General features: G+C 34.2%; 1 long non-coding RNA gene across 3 annotated transcripts in view; it reads left to right on the forward strand.

Moving 5' to 3' along the window:
- LOC129395208 (uncharacterized) overlaps positions 1–22,872 on the forward strand; it is a 323,155-nt gene that overhangs the window by 58,516 nt on the left and 241,767 nt on the right. The gene's annotated exons all lie outside the window — the stretch shown is intronic.

Here is a 22,872-nt window from a genome sequence, read left to right on the forward strand (position 1 = left end):
GGTAGAAAGCTGCTATTACATCTGGGCCCCATCACTTACTAACTTTGTGAATTTAGACAAGTTGTTTAGAATTTCTGTTTCCCAGTTTCCTTATCTGTAAAATAACCTAACTCCTAGAGTCATACTGTGAAACTATGTGACATAGTGTGTGCAGCACCTAGCACAGTGCTCAGCTCATAGGACATTATTTTGTCTCTGTCAATGAAGTATTTCCAGCTGAGCTGAATGCTTATGTGTGGGACTGAGGTAAGAAGGCTGTATTAGTCTGTTTTCATACTGCTATCAGGAACTGCCCGAGACTGGGTAATTTTTAAAAGAAAGGGGCTTAATTGACTGACAGTTCAGCATGGCTGGGGAGGCCTCAGGAAACTTACAATCATGGTGGAAGGTGAAGGGGAAGCAAGGCAACGTTTTCACAAAGCATCAGGAAGGAGAAGTGCTGAGTGAAGGGGGAAGAGACCCTTATAAAACCATCTGATCTTGTGAGAACTCACTCAGTATCACTAGAACAGCATGGTGGAAACCACTCCCTTGATTCTATTACCTCCATCTGGTCTCTCCTTTGACACGTGGGGATTATGGGGATTATGGGAATTACAATTCAATATGAGATTTGGGTGGGGACACAAAGCCTAACCATATCAAAGGCTTTCCCAGTTTTAGTAAAAAAAAAAAAAAAAAAAGAACTCAATTATCTTTAAAGTCTCTTCCAACTCTGCAATTCTGTGTATTATCTTCTAACTTGTAATTATTTTTGTTTCAAATCAGACAGTGTGACATAATACAATAAACATTTTTTGTGCAAAAATACTCAACTACTCAAATACTTAATACCCATTAAATGAGTAAGTATAGAAAATCCTTACAATCTACTCCGAAGCGCAGATGATTATAAACAGTAAAATCTGATCACATTTCCTCTGTATATCTATTTTAATAACTTATGCTTGACCTATGAGTTTATAGTGAATGTCAGATTCTATCTATTCAGCACTGCTGCCAATTTTCAGCTTCAGGAAGTCAGAAAGTATAAGGCATGAAGTGTTAGTTCTGCTCAATTGTCCAGCTGACTCTTCTGACAGCATGAAAAGATTTTGTCTGTGAAGAAGTTGCCAGTTGTCCTTATAAGGTTAGGAGCTGAGTTTGAATCTCTTTATTTAGCTATTTTACATCTTACATGAGTGAAATGATGTAAATCTTTGCAAAACATTTTTTTACATTTTTAGCTTGTGAAAATTCTTTACTCCCGACACCTCCAGTGCAAAATAGCACTTTCCTTTTTTATCTACAAAATGGCCTCCTTTCAGAATATCCCTGGTGCTAATATTAGATTAATATGTGGATTTTCATGAAAAAGATGTCTCCAACTTTTTTTTAATTTAAATTGTCATTCCTTTATAGATTTCTCTTTGACTTTTCAGACTGAGGACCCTAAACCATTTCCAGTCACCCTATGCTTTCTGTATCTTCACACTATATGTACTGTGGAGATTGTCTATGATTTTTACAACATTTAATTTCTCTGCTTTTGTATGCCTCTTTGGATTTCCTGGCACTATTCAGAACTTTTCTGGCTTCTTTGGCTTCTCTCATTTCTAATCACTTAGTGAACATCTCTGCTGGGTTGTTCTATATAAACCTCAAATATCAAATTCAGCATATACAAACTGTGCTCATCCCTCCAATCTGCCCAAACTTGCTCCTTTCCCCATATTCCCTTTCTGGCATCCTCATAAAAGAATCCTGGAAGTCATCTTAGACTACTTTCCATACATACCCACATATTTATCACTTGTGGCACTCTTCATTTCCTTCTGTGTATTCATGTTACCATCCAGTGCCATTTGATAGTTCGCATCAATCAGTGTTATAACAATAAACTGATTTTTTTCTTCTGCCACCTCAATTCGGCTGTTGAGACGATATATATAGTGGATTTTTCATTTCTGTCATTTTACCTTTCAAATCCACAATTTGTATCTGGTTCTTTTCTTAATACTTACCAGTATTTATTGTATTTATATATTTTATATATATATATGTGTATGTGTATATATATACGTACATATATATAATATATACATATATATATATAATATATATTTTCTCGTAGTTAAAGCAGGCATATGGGAGTACTTGAAACCACCTCTCAGAGAGGTGACTTTCTGAAACTGTCTCAAAAGCCAGAAAGTCTCTTTCCCAGAACTGTCTTGCAAAATGTTTTCACCTCTCATTGGCTCTAATCATCATAGGCCAACCCCCCTGAATGCAATCATTGGTAAGGGGATGAGATTACCATGATAAGCTTTAATTAAACAGTACTCATTCTTAGAGATGAAGACAATTCCCCAAACTAAATAGCTGCTGATTAATGCTGTATTTGTGTGTGTTTGTGTGTGTGTGCTGGGAGAAATAGATTGAATTCTGGTAATTCTAATATAATGTTCAATAATGTATTTTTGAAGAAAATAATTGTGGGTGCTGATCCAGTTTTTGAAATAGTGGCTAGTTTATAGACCTTTCTACTTCTTCCTGAGTTAATTTTGGTGGTTTAGACATCTTTAGAAAAATATTCATTTTTTTCTGATTTTTTCAAATGTGTTTACAATTTGCCATTCATTAACATCTTTGTTTCCTTCCTTCCCCTTTTGGGGAGGCTATTCTCTTGTTCCTGATTTGAATGTTAACTTCTATTTTTAAGATGTTATTTAAAAATGAATTAATATTTTTGTACCCATTAACCATCCCCACCTCTCCACTAACCCCCACTACCCTGCCCAGCCTCTGGTAGCCATCCTTCTACTCTCTATGCCCATGAGTTCAAGTGTTCTGATTTTTAGATTTCACAAATATATGAGAACATGTGATGTTTTGTCTTTCTGTGCCTGGCTTATTTCACTTAACATAATAATCTGCAGTTCCATTCATGTGGTTGCAAATGACTGGATTTCATTCTTTTTTTACGGCTGACTAGTACTCCATTGTGTATATGTACCACATTTTCTTTATCCATTCATCTGTTGATGAGCACTTACATTGTTTTCAAATCTTGGCTATTGTGAACAGTGTTGCAACAAGCATGGGAGTGCAGATATTTCTTTGATATACTGATTTTGTTTCTTGTGGGTATATACCTAGCAGTGGGATTGCTGGATCATACTGTAGCTCTATGTTTTGTTTTTAAGGAGCCTCCATACTGTTCTCCATAGTGATTTTACTAATTTACATTCCCACCGACAGCCTACGACGATTCCCATTTTTTCCCACATCCTCACCAACATTTGTTATTGTCTTTCTTTCGGATATAAAGTATTTTAATTGGGGTGACATGATATCTTGTAGTTTTTATTTGCATTTATTTGATTATTAATGATACTGAGCACCTTTTAACTGAGCACCATTTGGCAAATGGCAAAAATGCCTGTTTGCCATTGTATGTCTTCATTGGAGAAATGTCTATTCAGATCTTTTGCCTATTTTAAATATGAGATTATTAGATTTTTTTCTACAGAATTGTTTGAGTTCCTTATAAATTCTGGTTATTAATTCCTTGTCAGATGGGTAGTTTTTGAATCTATGGGAGGGCAAAGGAAGGAGTACTTCATTTGAAGAAAATCAGGGGAAATGAAGGAGAAGTGAAAAACGTGTCTCCTTGGAACCATGTATAAAGGTTTTTCCAAGACTAAAAGAATTCCATTAGAATTTCAGGCAGAAGACAAAGACTGAGCAAAAGCTTATGGAAAATGACAGTATGTCTAACACCAAGGACTGTAGCCCTGGCTCATGGAATTGTTGCTTGTTTGTATTTGCTGGGCATTCCATACTTGCATTGAATTTGGTGCCTGAAAGATGCCCATCCTCCTGAGTCATTGGATCTGAACACTGCCTTGGATCATGATTCCATCATTTCTATGTTTAATGCCCAGACCTGAACCTATTTCCTTTATGTAAATCTTTCCATCCATCCATCTATCCATCCATTCATCTGCCCATCCATCTTCTACCTAGCTACAATTTAGTTAATGCTTACTAATGCAATCATATACAGAGGAACTCAGTCAGGTGAAGACACAAATATATAGAAAGCTATTACCTAGGTCTTCCCCAAATAAATGAGGCATAGAATTGCTTAACAAAATAGATGCAATTCTTACATTTAAGGAACTCACAGCTAATGGAGAAAGCAGGCAAATAAGCAATTACAGTTCAGTGTGGCAAGTACTGATATAAGTAAACTTAGCATGCTATGAGAACCTGGAGACTGGTCACTTCACCCTGCCTGGAGTTACAGCAAAGGCTTTTCAGAAAAAGGATAGCTATAAGTTTGAAGTTAGCCAGGGTGAGGATAAATATTTCAAGAAGTAGAAGAAATTTATGAAGACCTAGAGTTAAGAGAGAATGACATATTTAGGAAATAAAAGTAATCCACTGGAAAGAATGCTGACACCTCCTTTGTTATGGGTTAGGAATTTGTCAAAAAACCAAAAGCATGGGCAAAAGAATAAGAATTTAAAAGGCTAACTAGACAGGTACTGTGAGTGAACTTCTACTTCAATGACTTGGAAGCCACTTCCTGTGCTCAATTATTCAGCTTTGTTTCAGAAGTTTCATATGTACTATTTTTAAATGAGTTTATATTTTGGGTTTATTAAACATCTGAGGTCATGCTAACATTCTGTCCTTAGGTCAAGGTAAAAAGTAGGTAGAGAGGAACTCACCATTTAAATTTGAAGTTGATAAATAATAAAAGAAACCCAATCCATATTTATCATATGTTTATTCCTAGTCAGAATGTTGTTTAATAAAAACTGTCTAATGTTTCCAGAAGATTTATTAGCTGCTGCTAAGCTCTTTAGGGAAATGTCACTGATTTTGTGAGGTCATGCAAAATTGAATCAGGTATTTGGAGTTTTGTTCCTGATTCTACCACTGACTCACTTCGGGCCTACCTTTAAGGCCTTTTTATGTGAGGCCAAAACATTTTTTCTTACAAGGAGAACAAACTTTGGAGCTTCTTGAAGGGACTGCTTTGTTTATACAGGTATAAATTATTTATTAGGTAGGTTGAACTTTCAGATTCTTTCATGAATAGCAGAAGTTCCTTATAGGGTAAGAGCTAAGCCCTTACCTGGGAAATCGAGCCAGCAACAAAAGGAGTTTCCAAAAAATAAACTAGGCCTAGGAAACACATATATCAAAATCTGACAAACAGATAAATATTTAGATAGTAGTTGGCACTGGAATTTCCAATTGTTTGGGAATTTTGACATTCAGGGGATTAAGCCATGGTCAAAAGTTGACAGGTACTAAGTTGGGCACAGGACAAGGGCCATTCTCGGAATCACAACAAAGGAGTTAAGACCAAACAAAATTCCATCATAAGGAATGACACGAAATTGGAAATGGGAAAAAGGTTGGTGAGACCAGTGAAGAATAGTTATTTGGTAACAATGGGCATTCACTAATGGTCTCTATGGAAATCAGATCCAAGGTTTACTTATCAAGTGAGGAAGATCTGGAGAAAAAATCAGAAATTACTCATTACAACTGGGCAACTAGTTCCCAGGTCTGCTGGTCTGCTCATTTCTGAGTCTGTGGCAGTGTATTTGTCAGGAGTTCTCTAGAAAATCAGAACCAACAGTATACACACACACACACACACACACACACACACACACCCCCCCATGAGAGAGAGAGAGACAGAGACAGAGAGAGAGAGATTGTTTCATTTTAAGAAATTCGTTTTCATTATTGTGGAGGCTTGGGAAGTCCAAAATCTGCAGGGTGGGTCAGGAGGCTGGAGACCCAGTGAAGATTTATAGTCTTAAGTCCTTCTTCTTCCAGAAAGATCCGTCTTTTTTTTATCAAGGCCTTCAGCTGATTGAATGAGACTTTATCCACATTATGGAGGGCAGTCTGCCCTACCCAGGGTATACTAACTTAAATGTTAATTTCATCCAAAAACCACCATCACAGAAATATTCAAAATAATGTTTGATCAAATATCTGGGTACCATAGCCCAGCCGAGTTGACATACAATATTTGCCGTCATAGCCAGTGACTTAGACTTTAAGACCATGGTAAATAAATAGTTAACTGGGACCAGGATTAACACTAGAATCCCTAAACACTGAAAGGATTATGATGCTTTCACCATACCTAATTGAAAAAACATAACATTAAATTATCCTTTTTTTGAAATAATATCTTACATGAATGCCGACTTTCCTAATTATGTGTGTGTATGTTTGTGTGTATTCTCTATTTTTCTGGTTCCCTAAGCATACTTTTAGTCTATTATATAATACAAGATCTCTTACCTTATTTGCTTCAAAAATTGAGGAAGTTTCCGAGGCTACAAGACACAGACATTAATGGACACGGTTTTCATGAGCTGGGGCCAAGACAATCTGAGAAATGCATGAAGCAAAGGAGATGCACGCACGCACGTGTGTGTGTATGTGTGCGCGCGGGCATGTGTACTCACTCGTGATTTGAAAAATTGGTGAAAGAGTCTGAAATCAGAGATACCCAATTGGTATTGAGAAATATGAGGGCCTGACGTAGGATACTGATATTTGGTGGCTCAGAAAAGAGTGGTAATTTTCTATCCCATTATCTGTTCTATCAGTTTTCTTTTTAGTAATAAACCACCTCATTTTTAACTAGACTAATGGCTGCCCATAATAAGGCCATGTTTCTCAGTCATTCTTGCTTTGTGATGACTCAGTTTTTGCCAGTGAGATTAAGGCAGAAGTGCTATGCAGCAGTTTCTTGGCAAACAAATTAGAAGATTGCTCATACGTTCATTTGCCCCTGTATTTCCTGTGTTTTTCTTTTTCCTTCTGGCTTCGATGTAGACATGATAGTTTCATATTGATGTAGCTATCCTGGATCCCAGCCACCTTTTTTCTCCATGATTTGATGGACCTATGATAATAGCTGTTGCCTGAGATCTCAGGATTCTATTTAAGAATAAAATCAATTTCTGTTTTTAAAAATTATTTTTGTTATTTTTATTGTTATATAAAATCTCATTCAACTGAAACAGATGATGCTGTCATTTTACACTATAAAGAACCAAAGTGTAACATGTTTGGGGAGCCAGATGTTACATTGTGTTTTATAATTCTGAATCTAGTATGTGTGCTGGCCTAATATTACCAATAATGTTACTATTTCAGTTACTACTAAGCTACTATACAAATGTAACGATGGTGATTATACCAAAACACAGTGAAATAGCCTCAGAAATAAGTGATAGCTTTTGGCTTCTCATGAGAGATGGCAATTATGTTATTTCTTTGTCAAAAATGTAATTGTATAATTTCCTGAATCAACCTAGTACCATTTGTTGATAAATTTATCCTAGTAGTTTATAGTTCCTAATTGTAATCTTTATCTAATTGTCCGCAACCTCAATTTTATAACTTTCCATTTTATATTTATTTATTTTAGATTCAAGAGATACATGTGCAGGTGTGTTACATGGATATATTTTGCAATGATGAAGTTTGGGCTTCTATTGACTCCATTACCCAAAATAGTGAGCGTAGTGCCCAATAGGTAGTTTTCAACCCTTGGTCCCTCCATCCCTCCTCCTTCTGAAGTCCCCAATGTCTATTGTTCTCAACTTTATGTCCATGTGTACACGTTATTTACCTCCTACTTATAAGTGAGAATATGGGGTGTTTGATTTTCTGTTTCTGAGTTATTTCACTTAGGATAATGCCTCTAGCTCCATTCATATTGCCGTGAAGGACATAATTTTATTCTTTTTTATGGCTGTGTAGTATTCCATGATGTATACGCAGCACATTTTCTTTATCCAATCCAACATTGAGGTGTACTTAGGTTGATTCTATGAATTTACTATTGTGAGTAGAGCTGTGATAAACATACAAATGTATGTGTCTTTTTGCTGGAACATTTTCTTTTCCTTTGGATGAATACCCAACATTGGGATTGCTGGGTCAAATGATAGTTCTACTTTTAGTTCTTTGAGAAATCTCCATAGTGTTTTCCACAGAGGCTGTACTAATTTACATTCCCACCAACAGTCTATAAGTGTTCCCTCTTCACCACATCCTTGCCAACATCTGATAATTTTTGACTTTTTAGTAATAGCCAGTCGACTGGTGTGAGATCGTATCTCACTGTGGTTTCAATTCGCATTTCTCAGATGATTTGTGATATTGAGCATTTTTTCATATTGTTTATTTTTTGCTTGTGTATTCTGTCTTGAGAATTCTTTGTTCATATTCTTTGTCTACTTTTTGATTGTGTTATTTGCTTTTATCTTGTTGTTTTGCCCAAATTTCTTACAGATTCTGGATATTAGTCCTTTGATGGATGCATAGTTTGCAAATATTTTCTCGCATTCTGTAGGTCGTCTGTTTACCCTGTACACTATTGTTATTTTTTCCTGGGGAGAAACTCTTTGGTTTAATTAAGTCTCAATTGTCAGTTTTTGTTTTTATTGCATTTACTTTTGAGCTCTTAGTAATAAATTCTTTGCCTAAACCAATGTCCAGAAGAGTTTTTCCTAGTTTTTCTTCTAGAGTTTTGATAGTTTGAGGTCTTATATTTAAGTTTTCAATCCATTTTGAGTGAATTTTTGTATATGGTGAGAGGTAGAGGTCCAGTTTCATTGTTTTTCACATGGCTAGTTATTTTTCCCAGCACCATTCGTTGAATAGGATGCCCTTTCCTCACTGTTTTTTGTGTGGCCATATTGCCCAAAGCAATCTACAGATTCAATGCAATTCCTATCAAAATATCAACATCATTTTTCACAGATTTAGAATAAAAGCAAATCTAAAATTCATATGGAACCAAAAAAAAATGCTGAATATCCAAGGTAATCCTAAGCAAAAATAACAGAGCTGGAGGCATACATTATCTGACTTCAAACTATACTACCCGCTATGGCATTCAAAACAGCATGGTACTGGTACAAAAAGAGACACGTAGACTCATGGAGCAGAATAGATAGCTGTCAAGCGACCTTCAGCTGTCAATTTTGAAAATCAAGCTAGTTCTACTTGTTGATAAATTTAGTTCCATGATTTATATTATACTAAAAATATAGATTTGCATTTATAAGGATGCCATTGAGTCTCTTGATAGTATACCAAGGTGTCTTGCATATTGCATATTCTTTCATTTTAAAAGGTAAACAGAACAGAAGTTGCCTCAAACCAGGCAAGGTAGTGGGATCTGGAGTAATAAAAAAAAATGAGCCTTTACTTCTCAGTTTCACACATCTGAGACTTAGCCTCAGCAACAGGCATATGCGGGCAGGATGCAAAATGCTGAAGTCTTATTTCTTTTGGGAAGAAAGCCATCTGGCTGGGAGTTTGGGAGAAAAGTTTTGGCCTATAGAATTTTGGAATGGAATTTCTATCTTGATGATTTGAGAGGAGAGAGGGAAGAAGCAGTTTTGGTTTAAATACCACATATTCTCACATTTCTTACCCAATTTTTATATATTTTCTTGAATAGGTATTTCTTCATTTGCAGTTTTCTCCTAGGACCATTTCCAGTGGCTTTAAATTATTGTTTTGGAAAATGTTTTTCATGATTTCACTGGTCAGCGGAGTCCCTCAATTTCTTATGCTGGAAATTAATTTGTGTGTGTGTGTGTGTGTGTGTGTGCATGCATGTTTTTTCTTGAGATTTACTACTCACTCAATGATCAGTTCACTGATTGGAATTTCACCTGCTTCTATTGTGCTTGTTTTAGTAAAGGTTTTTCTCAGGTGTATTTTGTATTGTGTAAGTTGAGCTTGATTCCTCTCCCATATGCTGTTGATTGTCTTCACATATTTGGTAATTCTTCATTATTTGACATATTTTTTGGTGGGGGAGGGTCTCTGCTATATCTGCTTTTGCAGTCTTCTTGTGAGAGGTTTGTGGAATACTTTAGGAAATGGTACTCGGAAAGAACAGCAAAAGGCCAGGATAGACTTCTTGGATTTGTGTAGACTATTGGGATGGGTGTTACATAGCTAAGCATCCCCTAATGTATTGTTTTCAAGTAATCACCTTGTCATTTTCCTGTGGGCCTCTTGCATTACCTGTTTCTCCCGTCTTAGAGCAGATGTTCAATTTTTGCAGCAGCCGTCTCTTGTGATTTTGTGTGCCATTTCTTTCATTAATATGATCTTAGTTCTTTTCTGACTTTTAAAGATTTATTATATTTAATGCTTTTCCTAGAGCTACCATTCTTGTTTCTCAGCATGATAATAGATTTATATCCCAAATATATTTTCTGACATTTCTAGATATTTGTGTTGGGAATTTAAGCCTCCAAAGTGTACTCAGCCCATATGAACCAGAATAAAATGTTCCTTTTAAATAGAATTTCTGTCTAGGGTATACTTGATTCTGGGCTCTGATAATACTTTACTTACCAAAAAAATGCAATGGTAGTATATGGTAGGAAATATGCAGAATTTGGAGTCAAACATACCTGGGTTTTGATCCTAACTCTAGTGCTTATAAATCATGTTACTTTAAAGCTATTTAATATCTCTGAATGTTAATTTATGCTTTTGTAAAAATAAAGCCTGGCATAAAGGTTGGCTGTGACAGTAAAAACAAGTAGCAAATTTAAAGTGCCTAGAATTTATTCAATGATCAATAGATAAAAGTTATTGTTTTCATATAGATTAAAACCTTGCCATTTATGCATTAATTTTCTTTAAATGTCTGTAACTTACACATCAATAAAAATCATGTTAAAATACTAGATGTTTAAATCTAAATTTATGATGAAATATGAACAAATATTTAAAGTATTCAATTATGATATATATTGCTATGTAATTCTAGATGCCTGCTTTCTCATTTATAAATAGGAATAAAGCCCTCCTGAGTGTTATTTTCATTCATCTACCCTCTCATTTCTAGAAAATTTTTGAAAAGGACAATGAAGAGAAAGGAAGGAATAATACAGATTTATAAATTAGTAGAAATGGCCAAATTTTAACTAAGAAATTAATTTCAATTTATCTTTCTTAATTTCTAGCTATTCTGTTGTAAACTGGTTAATTCCATTTTTTTAATTGATTCATACCTTCCTGTAACCTGTAAGCATCACTTAACCTGAAAACTGGGTTATAAACAAATATAGCTTTTAAAATACTAGAGAAGAAAATTGCAACATGTTTTACTCAAATTGAATCAAGAGAAAAGCCCGCTGGTAAAATAAGTTAGACAAAATATTAGAAAGAAATCACCAGATTTTAAATCATAAAGCGTGGAGGGTAATTGCTACTGGAGTTTTCTTAAAGATTCTTAAATTACATGCATAATTATCTAGCTTTGTTTCAAATTATTTGTGAATTGCCTTAAACCCCACATTAACATTTGGGATGGGTCATCTTAAACAATGGAAATCAAATAGGAAAATTTTTGTACAATAAGATAACATGGAACAAGTAGAATCTTTACTAGAGGGTATTTGCCATCCTATTTGTTCTTTTTAACTTTTTCATTAGTAAGACATTTGTGAATTCAGAAATTGCTCTGCACTTTTATCTTTGTTGATTACAAAAACTTTATGACACTAATCATCACCAAGTAGGTTTCAATTTCTTAAGGAATTTTAAATAAAATGATTAAATGGGTTTATATTTCTTTTTTTTTTTTTTTTTTTTTGAGACGGAGTCTCGCTCTGTCACCCAGGCTGGAGTGCAGTGGCACCATCTCGGCTCACTGCAGGCTCTGCCTCTCTGGTTCACGCCATCCTCCTGCCTCAGCCTCCTGAGTAGCTGGGACTACAGGTGCCTGCCACCACGCCTGGCTAATTTTTTGTATTTTTAGTAGAGACGGGGTTTCACCATGTTAGCCAGGATGGTCTCAATCTCCTGACCTCATGATGCGCCCGCCTCGGCCTCCCAAAGTGCTGGGATTACAGGCGTGAGCCACCGCACCCGGCCAAATGGGTTTATATTTCTAAAGGAAGCTCTCAGTAAAATTCCTTCCAGATATTTATGAAAAAATAATGAAGTATCTTTCCTGAATAAGCCAAGTTGCCTGAGCTGATAACTTCAGATGATCAAGCCCTGCTTTATATTCGACCATTACATCCCCACTGGAGATGTCTGTTTTTATCTTTGAACCACTCTATGGACCTTGGTATTCCATATTAATATGCCTTCCAATTAAAGACATAGAAGGAAAACAACAAAAAAGAGCCCTCTGTTTTATATTTATCCAAATTGTTATGCAAAATTTCTAGACCCCAACCATCCTGGCACCCTGATCTTGAACTCAGTCTCCAGAATTGTGAGAAAGAAGGTCCTGTTGTTTATAAGCTACCTAGTTTATGACATCTTGTTATAGCAGCCCAAATTAATTAAGATAAAAATTGGTACCGAGGAGTGGGTGTACTGCTGCAATAAATACCTAAAATGTGGAAGTGGCATTGGAACTGGGTGACAGATAGAGGCTTGGGAGTGTTTCGAGGTGCATGCTAGAAAAAGCCTACATTTCTCAATAGGTCATTAAAGGTGATTCTGGTGAGTACTCAGAAGAGGAGAGATGTATAGAAAGCCTCAATCTTCTTAAAGAATATCTAAGTGGTTTTGAACCGAATGTCGGTAAAAATATCGATGGTAAATGCTATTACGATGAGATCTGCTATAGGAATAAGGGACGTATAATGGAGGAAACGTAATGCTTATTATTAAGTGGCGAAGAATTTGGCTGACTTATGTTTATGTCCTAGTGTTTTGTGGAAGTTACAACTTATGAGTGATGAAACAGGATGGTTAGCTAAAGAAATGTCGAAGCAAAGTGCTGAAGGTGTACCATGGCTTCTCTTGGTTGCTTATAGTGAACTGCAGAAGACAGAAATGATTTACATAAGCTATTTTTAATCAAAAGGGAAACAAAGCTTCAAGCATTCACAACATCAAATTTTCATAAGGTTTTGGAGCACAAGGAACTCTCACTCTTTGCTGGTGGTAGTGCAAAATGGTAGAGACAGTTTAGCAGTCTCTTTCAAAACTAAATATACTCTTATCATATGATCCAGCAATCACATTTCTTGTTTTTAACTCAGATAAATCGAAAACGTATGCACACAAAAACCTGCCTACAGATGTTGAAAGTAGCTTAATGGATAAATAACCTGGGGTATACTCAGTCAGTGGGGTACTATTCAGTGCCAAAAATAAATAGCTATAAAGTCATGAAAGGACATAGAGGAACCTGAAATGAATATTACTAAGTGAAAGAAACCAATTAGAAAAGGCTATCTATTGTGTAAGTCCAATGATATGATATTCTGGAAAAGGCAAAACTAGGGAAACAGTTAAAACAGTAATTGCCAGCATTTGTGGAAGAAGGAGGGATAAATAGGCAGAAAATAGGATTTTTAGGGGAGTGAAACTATTCTGTGTAATAATACAATTGTAGATACAGGTCATTATACATTTTTCAAACCTATCACGTATGTAACACTAAGAATGAACCTTAATGTGATCTATGGCCTTGGGGTGATAATGATGTATTGATGTAGGTTCGTCGGTTATAAGAAATATAGTATAATTATAACCACTGTGGTGTGAGATGTTAAGAGTGGAGCATTTGAGGACAGCAGGGTATATAGAAATTCTTTGTACTCTCCACTCAATTTTGCTGTGAAACTAAAACTACTCTAAAATAAAGTTGATTAATTAAAATATGTATAACTAATGGATGGAAACTTTTCAAATTGGGTGGAATACTATATATTATAGAAGATCAGTAAACCTCAAATACAGTAAATACAATGAAAGCTATAACTAAATACATCAGAGCCCAGCTGTTGAAAACCATAGTAAATGAGAAACTATTGAAAGCATCCACAGAAAAATAAGACTTTAAAAGATTAAATGGTCCTGTACTTACCAAAGATTAAGGATAACTAGAAGGTAGTGGAAACTTCTTTAAAGTGCTGGGATGGGAGGAGGAGAAAATATATCAATCCATCATTCTATATCAAGTGTAAATATCCTTCAATGATAAAGGTGTAATAAAATATTTTCCGATAAAGGAAAACAAAAAGAATTGTTTTCTTAAAGATCTGCACTATAAGAAGTGCTAAAGAAAGTTCTTCAGAGTAAAGGAAAATGATCCCAAAGAAAAAAATAAGCAATATCAAGAATAGAAAATGTTTGAGTAAATATAAAATATTTTCTCTTAATTTGTTTAAATCTATAGAACTCTTTAAACCATGATTATAACATTATTTCGTTGAGTTTTAAATTGATGTAGAAGTAAAACATATAACAATTTTAACAGGAGGGATGGTAAGGGAATGTATAAAATCTACCTATACAGTTGCTATTTTTCTTCATTTGCTGTGAAGTGGTAGAATAGTATCTCCAAATAGACTGTAAAAGATTAAGGATGTGCATTGCTATCCTTACAATAACCACTGAGTATCTCATATAAAGAGATAGAAAAAAAAGCACTTATTTTTAAGATAAAATCCCAAATAGTTTGAAAATAAACGCATGGGAAATTATATACTATGAAAACAGTAAGCATAGGAAGAATAACACAGACATCACAAAAACTAGCCATCAAGACAAACAGAATTTTAAAAGATAAATAAGGTCATTTTATTATGATAAAGGGACCAATTTTTCAGGAAGACATCAATATTATAAATGTATGTGTGACTGATATCAGGGCTATAAAACCCATGACCGAAAAAAAATCTTTGAGAATTTTGGAAGTCAGAAGTCTGGAGTCAGTTTGGCTGTGCCAAATATCTATATATCTATATATCTATATATCTATATATCTATATATCTATATATCTATATATCTATATATCTCTATCTATCTATCTATCTATCTATCTATCTATCTATCTATCTATCTATCTATCTATATCATGCCTCCTTTCTGGTGGCTCTAAGGGAGAATTCTTTTCCTTGCCTTTTCCCGCTTCCAAGGAATACACAGCAGAGGCCATGCATATTCCTTGGTTTGTAACCCCATTGCTGGACCTTTAAAGTTTATCACTCCAATCTCTACTTCATTTGTCACATGTCTTTCTCATTGAAACTGACTCCTCCTACATCCCTCTTATAAGAATCTTTGTTACTGCCTTAGGCCTACCTCAACAATCAAGGATAAATTTACCATCTCAAGATCTTTATCTTGCTTTTCTCTACAAAGCTCCATTTGCCCATAAGATAACATTCACAGGTTCTGAGGATCAGAACATGGACATCTATTGGGGAGGGGCGTTATTTAGTCTACTATAGCATAGTAGGGATTACAATTTTGAATTCATTATGAAAACCTTTTCTACAGTTTCTGGAATTCCAAAATTCCAAAGGGTATGTCTTTTTCTGCTAAACTATATCAAATATTCAAGAAGGAAAAAACCCCATCAACCTTACACAAACTTTTTAGAGAAAATAGAGGAAAGGAATCTCTGCTCAACAAATTTTATGAGACCAGCATAATCCCATTGTCAAAGCCTGATAAAGGCATAAAAAATAATATTACAGACCAATATCACTAATTAATACAGGTATATATTTATATTTACACAGGTATATATTTATATACATGTATATGTACAGGTATATATTTATATACTGTATATGTACATGTATATTATTTTAGACATGTATATGCAAGTATATATTCTATACATATATTGTATATATTATATGCATATTTTAATATAAATTTATTTATATTTATAAATATGCATTTATGTAAATATGTATTTATATTAAAATATCAACAATATTTTTGTTTAAATATACTATATTTATGGTATACTGATTTAAATATTTAAATATAATAAATATACACTTGTTTATATTTTGTATTATATATATACACGCACATATTTTTTTTTAATTTCAGCCATTCTAGAACATAGGTAGTGGTATCGTATTGTTATTTTAATTTCCAATTGCCTCATGAAAAATGATGTTGAGCATATTTTTAAATGTTTGTTTGCAACATGTCTGTCTTCTGTGTTTAGGTGTCTGTTCAGATCTTTTGTCCATTGTTTAATTGTGTTGCTCATTTACTTATTGAGTTTTAGGAGTTCATTTTGAAACCATCATTGCAAAAGTGTAACAGAGTGAAAGAGATTTTACCTAGCCAACTCCATCCTGCTTCTAACCTCCAAGCTGTCCTTGTTCATTCCTGGGTGTAGGCTGAACTTAACTTTGGGAAGAACTTAGTTTTTAGTTTCAAACAAAGACAATAACAGCCCTTTCCCAAAGCAGACCTCCTTCTTGCCTGAGGACGAGGTTGCCTTTGTAGGGCTAACATTAGCCACAAGATTAGAAATTATGGTTTAGGAGTCATGCAGCTGGAGGCTACAAGATTCTGACCCTCCCTAAACTGCTTCTAAGATCAGTGCTTAAGATATTTTACAGACTCTGCACTTGATGGATCAGCTGACACCATCCAGATGGATAAACTGGCTCATATGATCTTGTGGCCACCACCCAGGAACTGACTCAGCACAAGAGGACAGCTTCAATTCCCTATGATTCCGTCTCCAACCCAACTAATCAGTACTCTCAACTCACAGAACTTGCCCCACCCACCAAATTATCCTTAAAAACTCTGATTTTCAAATGAGACTGATTTGAGTAATAATAAAACTCTGGTCTCCTGCACAGCTGGCTCTGTGTGAATTACTCTTTCTCTATTGCAATTCCCCTCTCTTGATAAATAGGCTCTGTCTAGGCAACGGGCAAGGTGAGCCCATTGGGTAGTTACAATTTTATATTTTGGATGTGTCTAAAATATGTGTTTTGTAAATATTTCATCCCAGTCTGTGGCTCATGATTTTTTTTTCTTAAGTCTTTCACAGTGTAGAAGTATTTAATTATAATAAAGTCTAATTATTACTTTTTTCTTTCTCAAATAATGCTTTTGGTTTTATGTGTATAGAAACTCATCATCAAAGACAAGGTCACCTATATTTCCTGATATTTTATTTTAGAAGATTTGTAGTTTTGCATTTTACATTTATGCATATGACTCACTTTTTGAGCCAAAATACACATAACATAAAATCTCATAACAGTGCCATTTAGTGCATTCAAAATGTTGTGCAAACTTTGCCACTCTCTACTTCTAGAACGTTGCCATCACCCGCAAAACAAACGCAATATTCATTCAGCATTTGATCCCCATTCCTCCTGCCCTCCCTACCCCTCAGTATCTGAAAATCACTATGCCTTTATGGATTTACCTATTATGGATATAAGATTTTTATAGGAATTACATTGAATCTGTAGATCTCAGCGGGGAGTACTGCCATCTTAAAAATACTAACCCTTCCAAGCTATGAACATGAGATGACTTTATATTTATTGTTGTCTTTCTAAAATGTTTTCAGCCATGTTATGTGTTATTAGTATACACATTTTTTTTCTTACTCCCTCAGTTAAAGTTATTGCTAAGCAATATATTCCTTTGGATGCTGTAGTAAATTGAATTATCTTGATTTCCTATTTGTATTTTCATTGCAAATCTGTAGAAAATACTACAGATTTTGAGTGTTGAGTTTGGAATCTTCAACTTTGTTGATTTTGTTTATTAACTCTTAGATTAGAAGAATTTAGTGCTAAAATTTATGACTTTAAATAAATTTTTGGTAACTACTTAAGACTATATTTAGAACCATGTCATCTGTGAATAGAGATAGTTTTACTTCCTCTTTTCTAATTTTAATGTCCTTTGTTTATTTGTGTGCTGAATTGGTCTAAAACTTTCAGGACAATGTTAAAATTAGTGGCAAAAGCAGGCATTCTTTCCTTGATCCTAACCTTAGGGAAAAGATTATGCCTTTCACCTTTGAATATAATGTTAGTGGTAGATTTTTTAAAAATGGACTTTGCATGTTGAGGAAGTACCTTTCTATTTCTGGTTTGTGGAGTGTTTTCATTATGGGAGAGTGTTAGATTTTGTCAGTTTCTTTCAGTGTCAATTTAAATGAGCTTGTACTTTCTTTTTTATTCTATTAATGTTGTTCACTACATTGATTTATTGTCGTATGTTGAGCAACTCTTACATTCCTTCAACAAATCCAATTTGTTTATTACGTAGTCCATTTAATATGCTATTGGATTTCATTTGCTAGTAATTGGCTGAAGATTATTTCATATTTTTTTAATTTTTATTTTTTGTGGGTACATAGTAAGTGTATATATTTATGGAGTACATGAGATATTTTGATACAGGCATACAATGCATGATTTATCACATCAGCATGAACAGGATATGCAACACCTCATGAATTTATACTTTATTTGTGTTTCAAACTATCCAATTATACTCTTTTAGTTATTTAAAAATGTACAACAAATTATTAACTACAGTTATCCTGTTCTGCTATCAAATAGTAGATCCTATACATTCCAGTTAACTATATTTTAAAATTTCCCTTCTTTAAGAATTCTTAATTTTTATGTGTATATAGTAAGTATATATATTTATGGATTACGTGAGATATTTTGATATGGGCATGCAATGCATAATAATCACATCGGGGTAAATGAGATATCCATCACCTCCTGCATTTATTCTTTGTGTTACAAACAATCAAATTAAACCTTTTTAGTTATTTTACAATGTACAGTTAATATAGTCACCCTCTTGTGCTAGTAAATACTAAGTGTTATTTATTCTTCCTAACTATTTTTTTGTACCAATTGACCATCCCCACTTGCCCTCCAAAACCCTGTCCAATACCCTTCACATTCTCTTGTAAGCCACCCTGTCCAATACCCTTCAAATCCATTTGTAAGCATCCTACTCTCTATGTCCATGAATTCAATTATTTTAATTTTTAGCTCCTACAAATAAATCAGAATACATGAAGTTTGTCTTTCTGTGCCTGGTTATTTCATTTAACATAATGACCTCCATTTCCATATTTCCATCCATGTTGTTGGAAATGACAGGATCCCATTTTTTTGTGGCTGAATAGTACTCCATCGTGTGTACGTACCACATTTTCCTTATTCTTTCATTTGTTGATTAACATTTAGGTTGCTTCCAAATCTTGGCTGTTGTGAATAGTGCTGCAACAAACATGGGAGTGCAGGTATCTCTTCAATATACTGATTTCCCTAGTTTTGTGTATATGTCCAGCAGTGGGATTCGTAGATCACATGGAGACTCTATTTTTAGATTCTTGAGGAACCTCCAAAGTGTTCTCCATAATGGTTGTACTAACTTACAGTCCTGTCAACAGTGTACAAGGGTTCCCTTTTCTCCACTTCCTCACCAGCATTGGTTATTGCTTGTTCTTTTGATATAGGCCATGTTAACTGAGGTAAAATGATATGTCATTGTAGCTTTGATTTTCGTTTCTCTGATGGTCAATGATGTTGAGCACTTTTTCATATACTGGTTTGTCATTTGTATGTCTTTTGAGAAATGCCTTTTCAGGTCTTTTCCTCATGTTTTAGTTAGATTATTAGATATTTCCTATAGAGTCATTTGAACTCCTTACATATTGTGGTTATTAATCCCTTTTCCGATGGGCAGTTTGCAAATATGTTCTTCTGTTCTGTGGGCTGTCACTTCACCTTTTTTATTGTTTCCTTTGCTGTGCAGAAGCTTTTTCACTTGATGTGATCCCATGTGTCCATTTTTACTTTGGTTGCTTATACTTGTGAGAGATCTCTCAAGAAATCTTTGCCCACTCCAATGTCCTGGAGAGTTTCCACAAAGTTTTCCTTTATTAGTTTCATAGTTTGAGGACTTAGATTTAAGTCTTTAATTCATTTAGATTTGATTTTTCTATATGGTGAGAGATATGGGTAAGTTTCATTCTTCTGCATATGGATATTCAGTTTTCCCAGCACCATTTATTGAAGAGACTGTCCTTTCTCCAGTTTATGCCCTTAGCACCTTTATTGAAACTGACTTCACCGTAGAAATGTAAAGTTGTTTCTGGGTTTTCTATTCTTTTTCATTGGTTTGTGTGTCTGTTTTTATGCCAATACCATGCTGTTTTTGTTACTATACCTCTGTAGTATAATTTGAAGTCAGGTAATGTGATTCTTCCAGTTTTGTTCCTTTTCTTAGGATACCTTTGGCTATTCTGGGTCTTTTGTAGATCAATATAAATTTTAGGATGTTTTTTCTATTTCCGTGAAAAATGTCATTGGTATTTTGATAGAGATAGCATTTTTTCTGTAGATTGCTTTTGGTAGTATGGACACTTCAGCAATATTGTTTCTTCCAATCCATGAATGTGGAATTTCTTTCGTTTTTTTTTTTTTTTTTTTTTTTGGTGTCCTCTTCAAATTCTTTCATCAGTGGTTTATAATTTTCATTGTAGAAATATTTCACTTCTTTGGTTAATTCCTAGGTGTTTCATTTCATTTGTGCCTATTCTAAATGGAATTACATTTTTATTTCTTTTTCACATCGTTCACTGTTGGCATATAGAAATGCTACTGGTTTTTGTGTGTTGGTTTTGTATCTGCGAATTTACTGAACTTGTTTACAAGTTCTAATAACTTTTGGTAGAGTCTGAGGTTTTTTTTACGTATGAGATTATATTATCTGCAAACAAAGATACTTTGACTTTTTCCTTTCCAGTATGGATGCCCTTAATTTCTTTCTCTTGTGTGCTTTGTCTTCCTAGGATTTCTAATACTATGTTGAATAACAGTGGTAAAAGTGGCCATTCTTGCTGAGTTCCTCATCTTAGAGGAGAGGCTTTTATTTTCTCTCCTTTCAGTATGATATTAGCTATGGATCTGTTATATATGGATTTCATTGTGTTGAGGTATGCTCCTTCTATATCTAGGTTTCTGAAGTTTTTTTTTTTATCATGAAAGGATTTTTGTTGTTGTTGTATGTTTTTTCTTTATTTTGCTTTTTTTTTTTTTTTTTTTGAGGCAGGATCTGTTTATGTCTCCTGGCTGGAGTGTAGCAGCATGATCAAAACTCACTGCAACTTTCGCCTCCCAGGCTCAAGCGATCATCCCACGTAAGCCTCCTGAGTAGCTGGGACTACAGGTGCTCACCATAATGCCTGGCTAATTTTTTGTATTTTTTTGTAGAGATGGGGTTTTGCCATGTTGCCCAGGCTGGTCTTGAACTCTTGGGCTCAAGTTATCTGCCTAACTTGGCCTCTCAAAGTGATGGGATTATAGGCATGAGCCACTGTACCCAGTCAGGATGCTGAATTCTATTAAATGCTTTTTCAGCATCAATTGAAATGATCATATGGTGTTTGTCCTTCATTCTGTTATTATCATGTATCACATTAATTGATTGATTTGTGTATTTGAGTTATTGAACCATCCTTGCATCCTTGAAATAAATTCCACTTGATCATGATGAGTGATCTTTTTAATGTATTTTTGAATTTGGTATGCCATTATTTTGTTAAGTATTTCTACATCAATATTCATCAGAGAAATTGGCATGTAATTTTTTTTTTGATGTGTCTTTGTCTGGTTTTGGTATTAGGGTAATACCGGCTTTATAGAATGAGTTTGGATGTATTCCCTCCTTCTCTGTTTTTCAGAATAGATTGAGTAGGATTGGTATTAGTTCTTCAAATGTTTGGTGCAATTCAGCATTGAAGCCATCAGGTCATGGGCTTTTCCTTTCTGGGACACATTTTCTTACTACTCTAATCTCATTACTTGTTTGGTTCTGTTTGGGTTTTGAATTTCTTCATAGTTTGATCTTGGTAAAGTGTGTGTATGTAAAAATTTATTCATTTATTCTAGGTTTTCCAATTAATTTGCATGGAAATAGTCATAGTTCCCTCTAATTATCCTTTGCATGTCTGCAGTAACAGTTGTAATGTCTCCTTTCTCATTATGTTATGTTATTTATTTGAGTCTTGTCTCCTTTTTTCTTAGTCTGGCTAAAGGTTTTTTGGTTTTGTTTATCTTTTAAATCAACCAAATTTTTGCTTCATTGATTCTATTTTTAATTTTTATTTATTTATTTCTGCCCTGATTTTTATTATTTTCTTCTACTTATTTTGGCAGTGGTTTACTCTTACTTTTCTATTTCTTTAACATGCTTCATAAAGTTGTTTGTTTGAAATGTTTTTTACAATTTTGATGTAGGAGCTTATTTCTATAAAATTTACTCTTTGTACTGCTTTCACTGTCTCCCATAGGTATCGGTATGTTGTGTTTCTCTTTTCGTTGGTTATGAAATAATTTTTAATTTTTTTCTTAATTTAGTATTTATTATTCTTTTAATTGATGCTCTGTTCCTTAAGGAGTATATTGTTTAATTTCCATGTTAGTCCTACAGTTCCTCTTGTTATTGATTTCTAGTTTTATTCCATTGAGGTCAGAAAAGATGCTTGATTCAATTTTAATTTTTTAAATTTTTTAAGACTTGTTTTGTCACCTAATATATGGTCTATCCTTGAGTATGATTCACATGCTGAGGAGAAAAATGTGTATTCTGTAGCCATTGGATGAATTGTTCTGTAAATATCTATTAGGTCCATGTGGTCTATATTGAAGATTAAATCTGATGTTTCTCTGTTGACTTTCTGTCTGGAAGATCTCCCCAATGCTAAGAGTGAGGTGTTGAAGTCTCCAGCTGTTATTGTATTGGATTCTGTTTCTCTCTGTAGCTCTAATAATGTTTGCTTTACATACCTGGTTGCTCCAGTGTTAGGTGTATATATCTATACAATCATTATATTATCTTGCTGAATTGACCTTTTTATTATCATATAATGAATTTCTTTATCCCTTCTTATAGTTTTTGTCTTACAACCTATTTTGTCTGATGTAAGTATAGCTAATCCTGTTTTTTTTTTTGGTTTTCATTTGCATATAATAGCTTTCTTTATTTATTTATATTTATTTTTAGTCTGTGTG

This window comes from Pan paniscus, chromosome X, assembly GCF_029289425.2.
Source record: "Pan paniscus chromosome X, NHGRI_mPanPan1-v2.0_pri, whole genome shotgun sequence".
In the NCBI taxonomy this organism is placed as follows: Eukaryota; Metazoa; Chordata; class Mammalia; order Primates; family Hominidae; genus Pan; species Pan paniscus.